The sequence below is a fragment of the Puma concolor genome, chromosome B1 (assembly GCF_028749965.1).
Source record: "Puma concolor isolate L17-30 chromosome B1, mPumCon1.1.hap2, whole genome shotgun sequence".
NCBI lineage: Eukaryota > Metazoa > Chordata > Mammalia > Carnivora > Felidae > Puma > Puma concolor.
Genome location: NC_141670.1, coordinates 77181238 through 77195558, shown reverse-complemented (window position 1 = coordinate 77195558; position 14321 = coordinate 77181238). Strand labels below are relative to the sequence as shown.

Below are 14321 nucleotides of genomic sequence, written 5' to 3'. Positions count from 1 at the left end.
CTCCTCTCTCTGCCCCTCTCATGCTCATGCTCTCTCTCTCTGTCTCTCAATAATAAATAAATGTTAAAAAATATTTTTTAATAAAATTTAAAAAATAAAAAATTTAAAAACACATTGTAAGGTAATGGTTAGTAAAGTCATATATGACTATATAATGATATATATGATGCAGGCACTGAAAAGAATAAGGCAGCTCCATCTGACATGAAGAGATCTCTAAAATACATTGTTTAGGTGAGAAAATCAAGATGGAAAAAAAAAGTGAACAGTAGGCTACAATTTGAATGCAAAACATATGGATATGGATACGGATACGGATACGGATACGGATATGTTAAGTATTACCTAAGCATGATACACAAGAAACTAAATAGTGATTGCCAGGGCGCCTGGGTGGCTCAGTCAGTTATGTGTCCGACATCAGCTCAGATCATGATCTCCCATTTCATGGGTTCAAGCCCCACATCGGACTCTGTGCTGACAGCTCAGAGCCTGGAGCCTGCTTCTGATTCTGTGTCTCCCTCTCTCTCTCTGCCCCTCCCATGCTCACACTCTCTAATATAAATAAGCATTAAAACAAAAAAATTAAATAGTGATTGCCTCTGGAAAGTCAAATAAGCATCTGGGGGAAAAGAGCAAAGGGAGAGTTTTTAATATATACATGTTTGGACATTCTCCACACAGGTCTAAATAGTCAAAAATCTAGTTGCAACTAACTTAGGAGACCTTACCTTCACCTTTAATATTACTTACATCAATCTTTCGTTTTAATCTGTGTTTATTTCTACCCGTAACCACCCTTCCAAGAAGCTACAGAATTAATTTTTTAAAGTAATTTCAAAAAAACCCCAAATATTTCACCAGCTTTTAAATTGAGTTTATACTGTGAGAGCAGTATCCAGACAGGTGTTTTAAATATTTCTCCATTGCTTTAAATATTATAAAATATACCTTTCAAGGAGAAAATTGATGGCAGAAATTGGTACATACAAATGTGTGGCATATTTGATATACTATATGTATGCATATCTATTATACCTAAAAAGCATGCACAGGGTCTACAGTATGTCACGTTAACCCTTTCTAATAGTTATTTGAAGCTGATCAACCTTCAAAACACAAATTTGTTTTCAATGACAAGGATCATAATCCAAGTCTAGGCATTGGCTAGTTATTATCTGAGCTGTAGTAATGGCTCTGCACTACAAAATGTAATCTTCCCAAATGTCATAGTAAGTTATGAATATCTGAGCAGCCTAATGCACTTTACTAGCCGTGAAATGTGAAAATGTAATCTTATTACCTTTTTTATGGTTGTATTTTTTTGAATAATGTAGCCTAGAAACTGATGTATAGTCTTTTTCTGCATTTTAGCATGATTTGGTCTCCTATGCTATACAGAACATTTTTCACAACTCTCCATTTCAACATATTTTAGTCTTGGCCTGAACTTCATAAACAATTTTTATAGCAACCTTCAGGGTGGCATAACATGCTTTCTATAGGTTATAGTTTAATGTACAAGATTATAGAAATTTTAAAACATATTATTCAAAGAATTCAAATCAACCTTCACAAGTTTTGAATTAGGATTTTAATTGGGCATGATGATTACTTTCTTCAATGGTTATATTAATAAAATATTTTAAATCTAAGTCACTTGTATTTTCAGAATACCAAGAAACACATACAGACCAAAAATAATTATCTTCTCTTCAAAAGATTTATAAAACTGGAAAAACTGTAATACAGAGAAAATTCTAATGCTTCAAAGTAAAGCTATATTTTCTGTATAATCTTTCCTAATTTTTCCTCAAGGATGTGGCCAGAGAAAGGTATAGCAGAAAACTCGGGACAGAGTGCAATCACAATTTATGCCCCTAACTAGATATTTTCTATTTCTTGTGACAAATCACATTTTGTCTCTGAACCTGACTACTCATTTGTAAAGCAAATCAACTAAAGAGTAAGCTTCTTTTATTTATATGCATCCTTCAAAAATGTATTTACTTTTTAAAAAGTGCTAATCCCAAAGTATCCAATTTGTCCCTAAGAATCCAAACCTAAATGAATGTGACCTTATACATGTCGATAGTCACCAGAAACTTATTAATAGGGTGAACTTGAGGGGAAATTACAATGCTGTGTCACAGACTGTAACATCTCTCAATTTACATTTTTTTCTTCTTCTATAATAATATAGAGTTTCTAGTCTGGTACATGAGACCCAGGCAAAAAATTTCCCTTTCTAGATTTCCTTGACATTACCTGCCATGTCACCAAGTTCTGACCAATGAGGACAGGCAGTAGTATGTGCAACTTCTGGCTATTACTCTTAAAGGAAAGAACACAACTTATCTTTGCAACTTTCCTCCTTCCTCTTATGTAAGCCACTGAAAAACAGCAAGAACTAGAGTAGTTATCTTGGAATCTATGCCATAAGTCTCATGTTGAATATAACAGAACAGAAAGATCTATGGATCCTGACAACAATTTCATAAATTCATTTGTCCACATAAAGATCTGTACATGAATGTTTACGGAAGCTTTATTCATAATCACCAAAAACTAGAAACAATTCAAATGTCCACCAACTAGTAAATGGATAAACAAGTTGTGGTACAATCATACAATAGAATACTTACCAGCAATAATAAGGAACAAATTATTGATACCATTTACAATACAAATTAATATCAAAAACATTATGCCAAGTCCAGCAAGTTATACACAAAAGCTACATATTGTATGATTTCATTTATATGACATTCTGGAAAAGGCAAAAGTATAGGGAGAGAAACTGGATCAGTGTTGCCAGGGGCTGAGGATAGAGGGACAGAATTAATCAAAAAATCATGAGAAGACTTGAGAGTAATGAAATTTTGGTATCTTGATTGTGGTACTGGATACACAAATATATCTATCTGCCACATTTCATAAAACTGTATACCTAAAAAGGGTGAATTTAACTGTATGTCATTTTTTTTTAATGTTCATTTTTGAGATAGAGCACACACATGTACACAGGGTAGGGGCAGAGAGAGAGGGGGACAGAGTATCTGAAGCGGGCTCCTTACTGACAGCACAGAGCCCAACGCAGGGCTCAAACTCACCACAAACCAAACCATGAGATGATGACCTGAGTAAAGTCGTACATTTAACCAACTGAGCCACCCAAGTGCCCCTACCTCTATGTCTTAGTAAATCTTAAAACAAACAAACAAACAAATAAAAAAAAAAACCTCAAGCCATTTGCCATTTGTATCAAAGACAAGAGAAAAGTAAGATCCTCCAACTAGAGGCAACAATGTAGAATTAAAATGGCAAAGTCATGGAATACAAGAAAATTAAAAGAAAAACGTCACTATAGTAAAAAGCACGTTTTACTGATAATGAATTATCATCTTAATAGTTTTCAATAGCTCATGTACTAGAGAAAGTAACAAAACCATCTCATTTCTCCCTGTTCATTTTACCTTTCATAAAATTTAAAAATTTTCACTGAACTACGACATGTCTACAAAAGCAGTATTAAGCAAAAAGTTTCCATGTAGTCTGAGAAATACTGAATTAAACAAGGCTAGAGATGTTTACACAATAGGATTGCCACAATATTCATATTCACAATACGATATGCTACTATATTTTTATGTCTCCAAAAGTTAGATAACCAATGCATGGATTTCCTACAATTTATTTAACAATGGAATCTTTTCTTTCCTTTTTTTTCTGACAAGAGCTTTTCACAGGAGTAACATTCTTCCAAAGGCTTTTCTGAGAAACACTGGCTAATATAATTGTATTCTTGAATCTTATTGCCATGAATAATATCACAGAATTATCTAATGTTTTACATTAGATAGGCTTTTCAAATCTTCAGGTGAATGGCTTAAAGCAACCTATTTGTTTTTCATAAGTTCCTTTCTATGATTAAGAACATAGTAATTAATCAAAAAAAAGAGACATCTCAAATTAAGATTGCTTTAAGGGAAAAGAAAATATCAGCAATCAAAAGCAATCAAACTGTCCCATCCCTTCCTCTACAAACCAGGACACAAGTACAGCAAAAGAAATGTCCTCCCACACTTAATTAGGGCTGTTCTACATGCCAAGAGAGTTCAGCTGAAGTAACCAGTGATGTTCAAGGCTATGTCATTAAGAACTTTATGGCTTCCCTTGTATCACTTATTCTAAGAAAAAAATCAGTCACCATGTCATGAGGATATTCAAGAAGCTATGTAAAAGGCCCACCTGGAGAGGAACTGAGGTCTCCAGCCAATAGTTTGCATCAACTTGCCAATCAAGTAAGTAGCCCTGGAAGCTGGTCATCCAGCCCCAGTTGAGTCTTCAGATGAATAAAACCTCAGCCAACATCTGAATTGCAACCTTATTAGAGACTCTAAGCCAGAACTATCCTGCCAGTTTGCTCCCAAATTCCTGACCCACAGAAACTGTGAGCTGGTAAATATTTATTATTGCTTTAAGCTGTAAAGTTTTGAGATAATTTGTTACACAGCAACACATAACGAATATAATTATAAATCAATCAGCTAACAGTAGTTGGGGAAAACTGTTTTACTCTGTTTCTGTACTATTTCAATTTTTTTAAATCCCAACACAAAATAAATAATTTAAAAATACAAACAATAACCACATATAAGCATTGAGTGATTACTATAAGCTATACACTATGCTAAGTGCTTTACATAAATTAGCATTTTTAATTACCTCTTACAAAAACTTCTATTATCTTCACTTAATAGATGAGGAATCTGAAACATAACTAACTTGCCTAAACTCACAAGGTACTAAGGTAGGTGAACCAGGCTTTCAACAATGTATAACAACTGTATTTAATAGACTGTGACAGGTAATACAGACTGGCTAACCCAGCATCTCTTCCCCAAAGTCTTATCAGATAACTGATGAATGAACGCATATTTCTTGTTTCAAGAATGAAATAAAGGTCGCCTGGCTGGCTCAGTTGGTAGGGCATGCGACTCTTGATTTCAGCATAGGTCATAATCTCAGGGTGGTGAGTTCAAGCCCCACAATGGACTCCATGTTGGGTGTGGAGCCTACTTTAAAAAAAAAAAAAAAAGAGTAAGGGGTGCCTGGGTAGCTCAGTCAGTTAAGCGTCCAATTTTGGCTCAGACTATGATCTCACAATTCTTGAGTTAGAGCTCTGCAATGGATTCTCTGTCTCCCTCTCTCTCTGTCCCTACCCTACCCTCACACACTCTCTCTCAAAAATAAATAAACATTAAAAAAGAAAAAAAAAGTGAGTGGCACCTGAGTTGCTTAGCCGGTGAAGCATCCCACTTTGGCTCAGGTCATGATCTCAAGGTTCATGAGTTCAAGTCCCATGTCGGGCTCTGTGCTGACAGCTCAGAGCCTGGAACCTACTTCGCATTCTATGTCTCCCTCACTCTCTGCCCTCCCCTGCTTGGGATCCGTCCGTCTCTCTGTGTCTGTGTCTGTCTGTCTGTCTCTCTCTCTCTCTCTCTCTCAAAAATAAACATTTAAAAATAAAAATTTTAAGTGAAATGCAATAATAACCCGTTATTTTCAAAGCTATTAACTTGATGTATAAAAACATTACAGAACTCAAATACCTAAACCCCTCCTCTCTAGTTTTCTGCCACTACAAAGATTGGAAAGATAAATGCTTACTTTTCCAGCATCCTTAGCATCTGAATGGCCATGAGAAGTTCTGGCAAACAGATATGAGAAAGGCTGAAAGGTGTTAATGAAACGATTTGGTTTCCTTGATAAAAGGAAAACAGATGTAGCAGGCATAACCCTTTGTTCTTCTACCTTCCTCACTCCCTTGAACAAAAATGTCATGTCCAAAGGTGCAGTAGCCATCTTCATATCACGAAGCTTACAAGCACAAGCATAGAGAGAAAGCCAATGCATGAAGAATAGTAAAAGGAAAGGTAGAAAGCGTTTAGCTCTTTAAGCTTATTAAATAGAACCTTTTTTTAATTTTTTTTTTAAGTTTATTTATTTTTGACAGAGAGAGACAGAGCATGAGTGGGGGAGGGGCAGAGAGAGGAAGACACAGAATCAGAAGCAGGCTCCAGGCTCTAAGCTGTCAGCACAGAGCCCGATGCGGGGCTTGAACTCACAGACCGTGAGATCATGACCTGAGCCGAAGTCGGATGCTTAACCAACTAAGCCACCTAGGCACCCCTAAATAGAACCTTATTAAGCAGAACCACAAATACCAGCAACTGCCTATCTCAAATTCCTTGTTATGTGTGAAAAATAAAACCTCTATTTCGTGCAGTTGCTATTATATGTGGATTCCACTGCTTAAAGAACACCAACCTATTTAATATACAGATGTTCAAAAAATGGTGCATAAATGAGTGAGTGGGTTAACAGAGAGAGCGATCTTGGACAGTTCCTTGTTCTAAATATGACTTAGAACTTTGCATTTAACTTAAGTGACTATAATTCATTTTGTGCTTTAGAAAAATGTTATCACAAAGTTATAACAGATATGAATATACACACACCAGAACACAGCAATTCTGTTCCATGAAATATCTCTAGATAAATTGCCGTTGTAGTACATTTGTCTAAACAATATTTCAAGAGGGCTAATTTTAATGAGACAAGTGATACAATACCAAATTTTCACACACAAAGATATAAGTGGATATTCTAGCATCAAAAGACTAAAGACTTCAGGTATTAAATTTATTCAAATGAAACAATGAAAGCTCTGATAAGTTACGGCAGACTTTAAAGTCGAATAACAACCAAACTTCGGCTCAGGTCATGATCTCATGGTCTGTGAGTTCGAGCCCCGCGTCAGGCTCTGTGCTGACAGCTCAGAGCCTGGAGCCAGCTTTGAATTCTGTGTCTCCCTTTCTCTCTGCTTCTCCCCTGCTCATGCTCTGTCACTCTATCTTACAAAAATAAATAAACATTCAAAAAAATTTAAAAATAAAAATAAAAATATCATCTACAAAATTATATACAGAAAGGCTCAGAAATTAAGATACAAAAATTTATATTGCAGCACTGTTTGTAAAAACAAAACACTGGAAATAGCTTAAATATCCACCAATACAGGTATATCCGTATAAGGGAATACCATGTAACCTTTAAAAAGAATATAAATCTATATATGTTAGTATGTCATGGTATTCAAGACCTACTACTAAATTTACAAATCAGTACATACACTATGATCGTATTTCTTTAAAAATACAATAAAATTTCAATTAAAGAACATGAACATTTAGCTTCAGTGTAAGTATCAGGCCAAATTATGTTGCTTAGTTTTAGCTAGATGCCCACTTATGCATCACTTCAGGCATTCCTAAAGTTTAGGTGACAAATGATTATATTATCAAGTATATTAACATCATAAATAATCAACATAACAGTATCAGTAATATGAAAAGGACAAGTCATTTGGATTTAATACAGTCACTCTCAAACACAGACATTCTGGAGTAAAAATCTCGTTACATGTGTTATACATTAAACGTCTATCAGACAGGGTGCCTGGGTGGGTCAGTCGGTTAAGCATCCAACTAACTCTTGATTTCAGCTCAGGTCATGATCTTACAGTTGTGTGAGTTTGAGCCCCACAACAGGCTCTGCCACTGACTCTGAACTGACAGCACGGAGCTTGCTTGGGATTCTCCCCCTCTCTCCGCCCCTCCCCCACTAGCACTCTCTGTCTCTCTCAAAATAAACTTAAAAAAAAAGTCTAGAATAAATGTACATTTCCTACTGTAAAAGTTAAATACTGCACTAATTAGTTATTATGAAAGCTATTAATTATACACATAAAAATGATTGAGAATACAAATAGCTAAATAAGAGGAAAACAGATTGTCACTTAATATGAGTTTAAAAACTGCAGATAGAACATTATATTCTTTTTTTAAAGCAAAAAAAAAAACTGTTTACTAATAGGGTAAAAGCCTGTGATAAATGAATTCAAATAACTGGTTATTGTCCTCTGCCTCATACTCTGCAATCAAAAATCTCAAGTGGTAGGATAAAATTCAATGACTGGAGGACAGAATTATGAGAAAATGCCTTATCATTTCACACTTTCTCAACTCAGCTGTGTATAGTATCAAATTTCAGTTATTTTACTTTTGTGCTTTTTAAAACACATAGACTAAAATTATTGAATTTAATCTCAAATTAGCCCCATCCTAAATTTTACACATTTGAACTTTCAGACTCCACATGTCTTACTATGGCACAGTTTTACTATATAAATAAATAATAAATAATACAGAATGGTAAGAGATTTGCTTACATTATAACTTGATTCACACACACACCTTTAAGATCATTCCTAACACTGAACAAAACACAGTAAGGCTTTACCTTAGCCAGGTAATAGTAAAGAAGAAAGTTCAGTATGTTGATGGTGACATAATCATCAGCCTTTGCTTTATAACAGCCCTTTACTGATAGTCAGTCAAAATAATATCTTACCCCACAGTTTACATCAGCATAAAGAGAGGCTATTTAGGCTTACAAATGTGCCATTCCGTGACCACAAAAGCAATGTACTACTCTGCGTTGCCAAGAAAGTATTCTCTGAATTAGAATACGAGATGTACAAAACTTTACTAAAATGTTCAATAAGAAAACTTCAGTAAGAATTAAAAATTTCCATAGTTTTACAAGTATTCATTTATCTCCAAAATGCCTTCTAAAATGGTGGTATTTGGTTTCATCCTCATATGAATTTCCCAATCAGCCAAAAGTCTATTTTATACACCTCTCACATACACATATCATATTTATGCATTATGTATGGCAGTTATTTCTATAGAAAAAGCCTGAAGAATATACAGCAGACTATTAGTGGTGGCTATCTTGTAAGATGGAGTTACAAAAGGATTTAACTTTCAAAGTCATATATTTATGACATATTTCCATGTCTCAAAAGAAGTATATACATATTTTCTTTGAATATAAGGGAGAGAAAAGATAATTTAATCTTTTCAATACGCACTGAATATGTGGAAAACAAAACAGGAAAAAATAATGCTTCTTAATTTGTATCTACAAAAATCAAATTGTGTGCAACTGATGTATCCTATCAAAACTGAGGGAAAGAAAGCTACACAATAAGGATATAAAATAGATCAGGTATACAGTATCAAGCATCCACAATGAAAGATGAGTAAAATATCTATCTTTTGGTATGAGATCTTAATTTTAATGATAGTACTTTCATGAGTCACTCCCAAACTGCATTTTGTCCAACATCCTTAACCATAAACAATTATAGCTTGAGTGTTTTCAAAAACACAGCTACTCTTAGAACAGTGGTTAAGAGCATATCCTTTGGACCCAGACCACATTTGACTCCTGGTTCTACCAGATACCAAGTATAAGGGCAAGGGCAGGATAGTTCACCTCTCTATGGCTCACTTCCTCATCTGTAAAATTAGGATAATAATGGTACCCATCTCTTAAAGTTGATGTGACAATTAGATAAACTAAAAGTATCTCCATTAAGGCACATCCTCTTAGATGAGGATAAAAGAACTCACACATCCTTCCATCTGCTATTAAAAATCTCACTTCAGGGGCGCCTGGGTGGCGCAGTCAGTTGAGCGTCCGACTTCAGCCAGGTCACGATCTCGCGGTCCGTGAGTTCGAGCCCCGCGTCGGGCTCTGGGCTGATGGCTCAGAGCCTGGAGCCTGTTTCCGATTCTGTGTCTCCCTCTCTCTCTGCCCCTCCCCCGTTCATGCTCTGTCTCTCTCTGTCCCAAGAGATAAATAAATGTTGAAAAAAAAAATTTAAAAAAATAAAAATCTCACTTCAAAAATAGTATCAAGTTCGATCCACAGCGGGAGCACACCCCAGAGAGCCCTGAGCAGCCCCACCACCGCCACCGGCCTAGTTAACCATAACATGCTGGGAAAAGGTACAGCCGCGCAAGCAGGCAAATCCACACAACCACTAGGCCCAGAAGTAGCAGCAGCCCCCGCCGCCCCACCCTCTGCTCTGAGGACTCCAAGCACGAGCAACTGCGCAGGGAGCAAGGGCACAGGCGACCTCACATCATCGGTGCCTGCGAAAAGGGACGGCAAGATAATCTGTTTTGGGAACAGTAAAATAGTTCACTGTAAGAAACAGATATGGTTTCATCCACAGAAATGACACCAAAGAAAATGTATTTGTACACGAGACTGCCATAAAAAAATAACCCCTGGAAGTACCTGCTCAGTACTTCGCAGTAGGAGATGGAGAGGCTGTGGAGTTGATGTTGTTGAAGGAGAAAAGGGTGTGGTAGCAGCAAAGGTCACAGGCCCTAGGGGAGCTCCAGTGCAATGCAGTAAATACGCAGCAGACCCTAACAATTATGGACGCTTTCCTTCGCAGAAGTCCTCCCCACAATTACCCACAGAATTACCAAACTACTGTGAGTGCGGAAAGGACTCGGAGAGTGCTCTCAAAGGTCTGGCCCCACTGCGCTGGCCATCCCGCAGGCGATGTTTCTACATGTGGAGACCCTCTGAGCGTCAACAAGTCTTCCAACCCTCCGGTGCAGAGAGAAGGGGTTGAGGGTGCTGACAAGCAGGGTACAGGAGAACAAAGTAGACCAGTGAGACAGAAACAAATCACATCAGAGACTTCCAGATACGACTACTACAACTCAACTTAGCTTCTTCCCCAATTTCTTAAACTCATGTCCTATTGCTTGTAGACATCTACACATACTGCTTCACAATAAACATGGCTAAAACATAACTGATGATCTTCTCCCTAACCCTGCTATGATTGCTACCCCAGTTGGTAATCCTCCCACATGGCATCTTCAACTCTGCTCTTCCTATGTACAATGTCGAATTTATTAAATGCTGCTGACTCTATCTCCTAAAATTTCTTAAATTTGTCCCTCTTCCTCTTTACTACCATCACTAAACTAGCTGAGAACTCCTTCATTACACACACACAACTATCAGTATACTTGATCCACTGGATTAAATGTCCATAAAATACAGAAGTCTATACACATGGCTGTCAACATTGCTCACTTTGTAGGAGAGCACAGGAGAAACTGGCCATGGAGAGAAAGAGGCAGAACACAGAACAAAGTTTAAAAAGATAAGGAAAAACAAGAATCATACATGTAAGTTTATACATGTATATACAATAACATGTATGTGTTTATATAAAATTATGTATGTGACTCTATGTATAAAGACATTCTTCTAACCCAAAGCAAATTTGTTCTAAGTTGAGGGTATTTATATATCCTATTTTCTCTGTTCTTTACTATAAATCTTTTTTTAAGCACTAAAAGAAGAAAAAAACTTATTTCATTAAACTCAATTCCCTTTTTTTAAACTAGGAGCAAGTAACTAAGAGCAACATTTTGTGTATCCTATCACACCTCCATTTATTAATCATATTAAGAGAACTTATCAAAGACTACTCCAGTCAACTATGCAACATATCCAATAGTCACTGTGAAAGAATGGTTCTTTGCATAATTCCACCCAAATCAAATCAATTTGAGGGAAAAAAACTACATAGCATACCCCCTCTGATAACTTCAAACTTTATGTAAAAAGGCTTGATGAGGTTCTCAAGTACATTTAACTTCACTTGACCCATATGAACAGAGAATTCTTGCCCTCCATAAACTTAGAATGTGTATTTTGTAGAACACTTTTTGGGAAAGTACATGCTATCAAATAATAACTGTAGTAAATTAAATGTAGCCAATTATTTACTTGACTCACACGAGACATAATAAACCCTAATAATGGAGACTTTCACCAGCAGCATTCTATCTCTATGACCCCATAGCACCATCTTGCCTAATTTGGGAGTAAGGGGGGGGGGGGGGGGGAGGGTTCTTTGCCTATTGCACTCAATTGGTTCAAAATGGTTAAAAACAAAACCATAATAATCCTTAATACAATAACCCAAGTCATTTATAAGAGCCATCAAATGTAATATGCACTCACACAAACTTCCACACCTCTTCTTTCCTGGCCTTCAATTATTTGTAAGTGTACTACTTTTACCATGTCAAGATTAATAAGAAACATTTTTTTCCAATTAAGATACTATTGAACACACTACATAACCAATTTTGAATCTACATTCCAGAATCATATGGTTTTGTACCATATTATAAAACATGATATACTATTTCTGTTCTGGTTTCTTAAGCTTTATGATCAGGCTAGGTATCCACTTGATTGATAACTAAGAAAAGACTTGCCCACAGCAATTTATCTAGACCAAAAGCAAAATTATACAATGTGTAAAGTATATCTATATTGTACTCTCACCACTTTTTATGCATTATTATTCCCCCTTTTGGCATCCCTTCTTTTATCCCCAGGTGGACAGAAATCTTATCTTCTCCTCTGGATGTTTGATGATTTTCCTCCAAGAGCAAAATCCCACCCAGATCTATATTCTATACTCTCTGGGTAAACTACCCAAAACTCCAATATTTACTGTAAGTATGTATGTGTGAATGTGTGTATATAAATCAGCATGTGTCTGTGTGTATACGTATGTGGTTGTGTATGTGTGTACACATCAGTGTCTTCCACACAAACTCATGATCTTTCCCATGGGGCTCTCCTTCACTTTGAGGAAAGTACTATCATTATGTTATAAAAGTAAATGTCCCTACGTCACTGTCTTCTTAGATAATCTGCAAGAATTAGAACTCCTATCAACCAATAAGAACTGACACATAAGACTCAACCCAACAGAATACATATTGTTTTTCATAAGAGACTTTTTTCTACTTTTAAATTAATTTTTTAATTTACATCCAAATTAGTTAGTATATAGTGCAACAATGATTTCAGAAGTAGATTCCTTAATGCCTCTTACTCATTTAGCCCATCCCCCCTCCCACAACCCATCCAGCAACCCTCTGTTTGTTCTCTATATTTAACAGTCTCTTATGTTTTGTCCCCCTCCCTGTTTTTATATTCTTTTTGCTTCCCTTCCCTTGTGTTCATCTGTTTAGTATCTTAAATTCCTCATATGAGTGAAGCCATATGATATTTGTCTTTCTCTGACTAATTTCGCTTAGCATAATACCCTCTAGTTCCATCCACGTGGTTGCAAATGGCAAGATTTCATCCTTTTTGATTGCTGAGTAATACTCCATTGTATATATATACCGCATCTTCTTTATCCATTCATCTGTCGATGGACATTTGGGCTGTTTCCATACTTTGGCTATTGTTGATAGTGCTGCTATAAACATTGGGGTGCATGTGCCCCTTCGAAACAGCACACCTGTATCCCTTGGATAAATACCTAGTAGTACAATTGCTGGGTCATAGGGTAGTTCTATTTTTAATTTTTTGAGGAACCTCCATACTGTTTTCCAGAGTGGCTGCACCAGCTTGCATTCCCAAAGAGACTTAAATACGGAGAACAAACAGAGGGTTACTGGAGAGGTTGTGGGAGGGGGGATGGCCTAAATGGGTAAGGGACATTAAGGAATCTACTCCTGAAATCATTGTTGCACTACATGCTAACTTGGATGCAAATGAGAAAGAAAGAGAGAGAGAGAGAGAGAGAGAGAGAGAGAGAGGGAGGAAGGAAGGAAGGAAGGAAGGAAGGAAGGAAGGAAGGAAGGAAGGAAGACTGTTTTCAAGTGCCCATGGGATATATATGAAAATAGACTGTATCCTGGGACATTAATACAAAATTCAGCAAATTTAAAGGAACTAAAATCATATACAATGGGTTCTTTGACTACAGGAGAATCAAACTAGAATAGAAAGGTAAAGAAAGAAATAACACAAAGATAAAGTTATCAGAAAAAAACCTCCAAACATTTGGAAACTAAAATATGCACTTCTAAATAATTGACAGGTCAAAAAAGAGTCTCCAGGGAACTAAAAACAAATACCAAGAACTGAATCAAAATAAAATACAACAGGGGTGCCTGGCTGGCTCAGTCAGTAGAGCATGTGATTCTTGATCTCAGGGTCATGAGTTAAAGTCTCACACAGGGCATGGAGCCTACCTAAAATAAATAAATAAATAAATGGATGAATGAATGAATGAATGAATGACTATAAATACAACATATCAAAAATCTGTGAGCCATAGCTAATGCAGTATTTAGAGGGAAACTCTTAGCACTAAATGTATATATTAGAAAAATGGAGAAGTTTCAAATAATCTACATCTTCATTTTAAGAACCTAACAGAAGATCAAAATAAATCCAAAGCAAGGGGTGCCTGGGTGGCTCAGTCACTTGAACATCCAACTCTTGTGTTCAGCTCAGGTCACGGTCTCATGGTTTGTGGGTTTGAGACCCAC

At 36.4% G+C, this 14321-nt stretch overlaps 1 protein-coding gene and 1 pseudogene across 2 annotated transcripts in view; one reads left to right on the top strand and one right to left on the bottom strand.

The window, feature by feature from the left end:
* LOC112858054 (lipopolysaccharide-responsive and beige-like anchor protein) overlaps positions 1 to 14321 on the bottom strand; it is a 245590-nt gene that overhangs the window by 158454 nt on the left and 72815 nt on the right. The window lies entirely within an intron of this gene.
* On the top strand, positions 9914 to 10667 carry LOC112858197 (Y-box-binding protein 1 pseudogene; annotated as a pseudogene).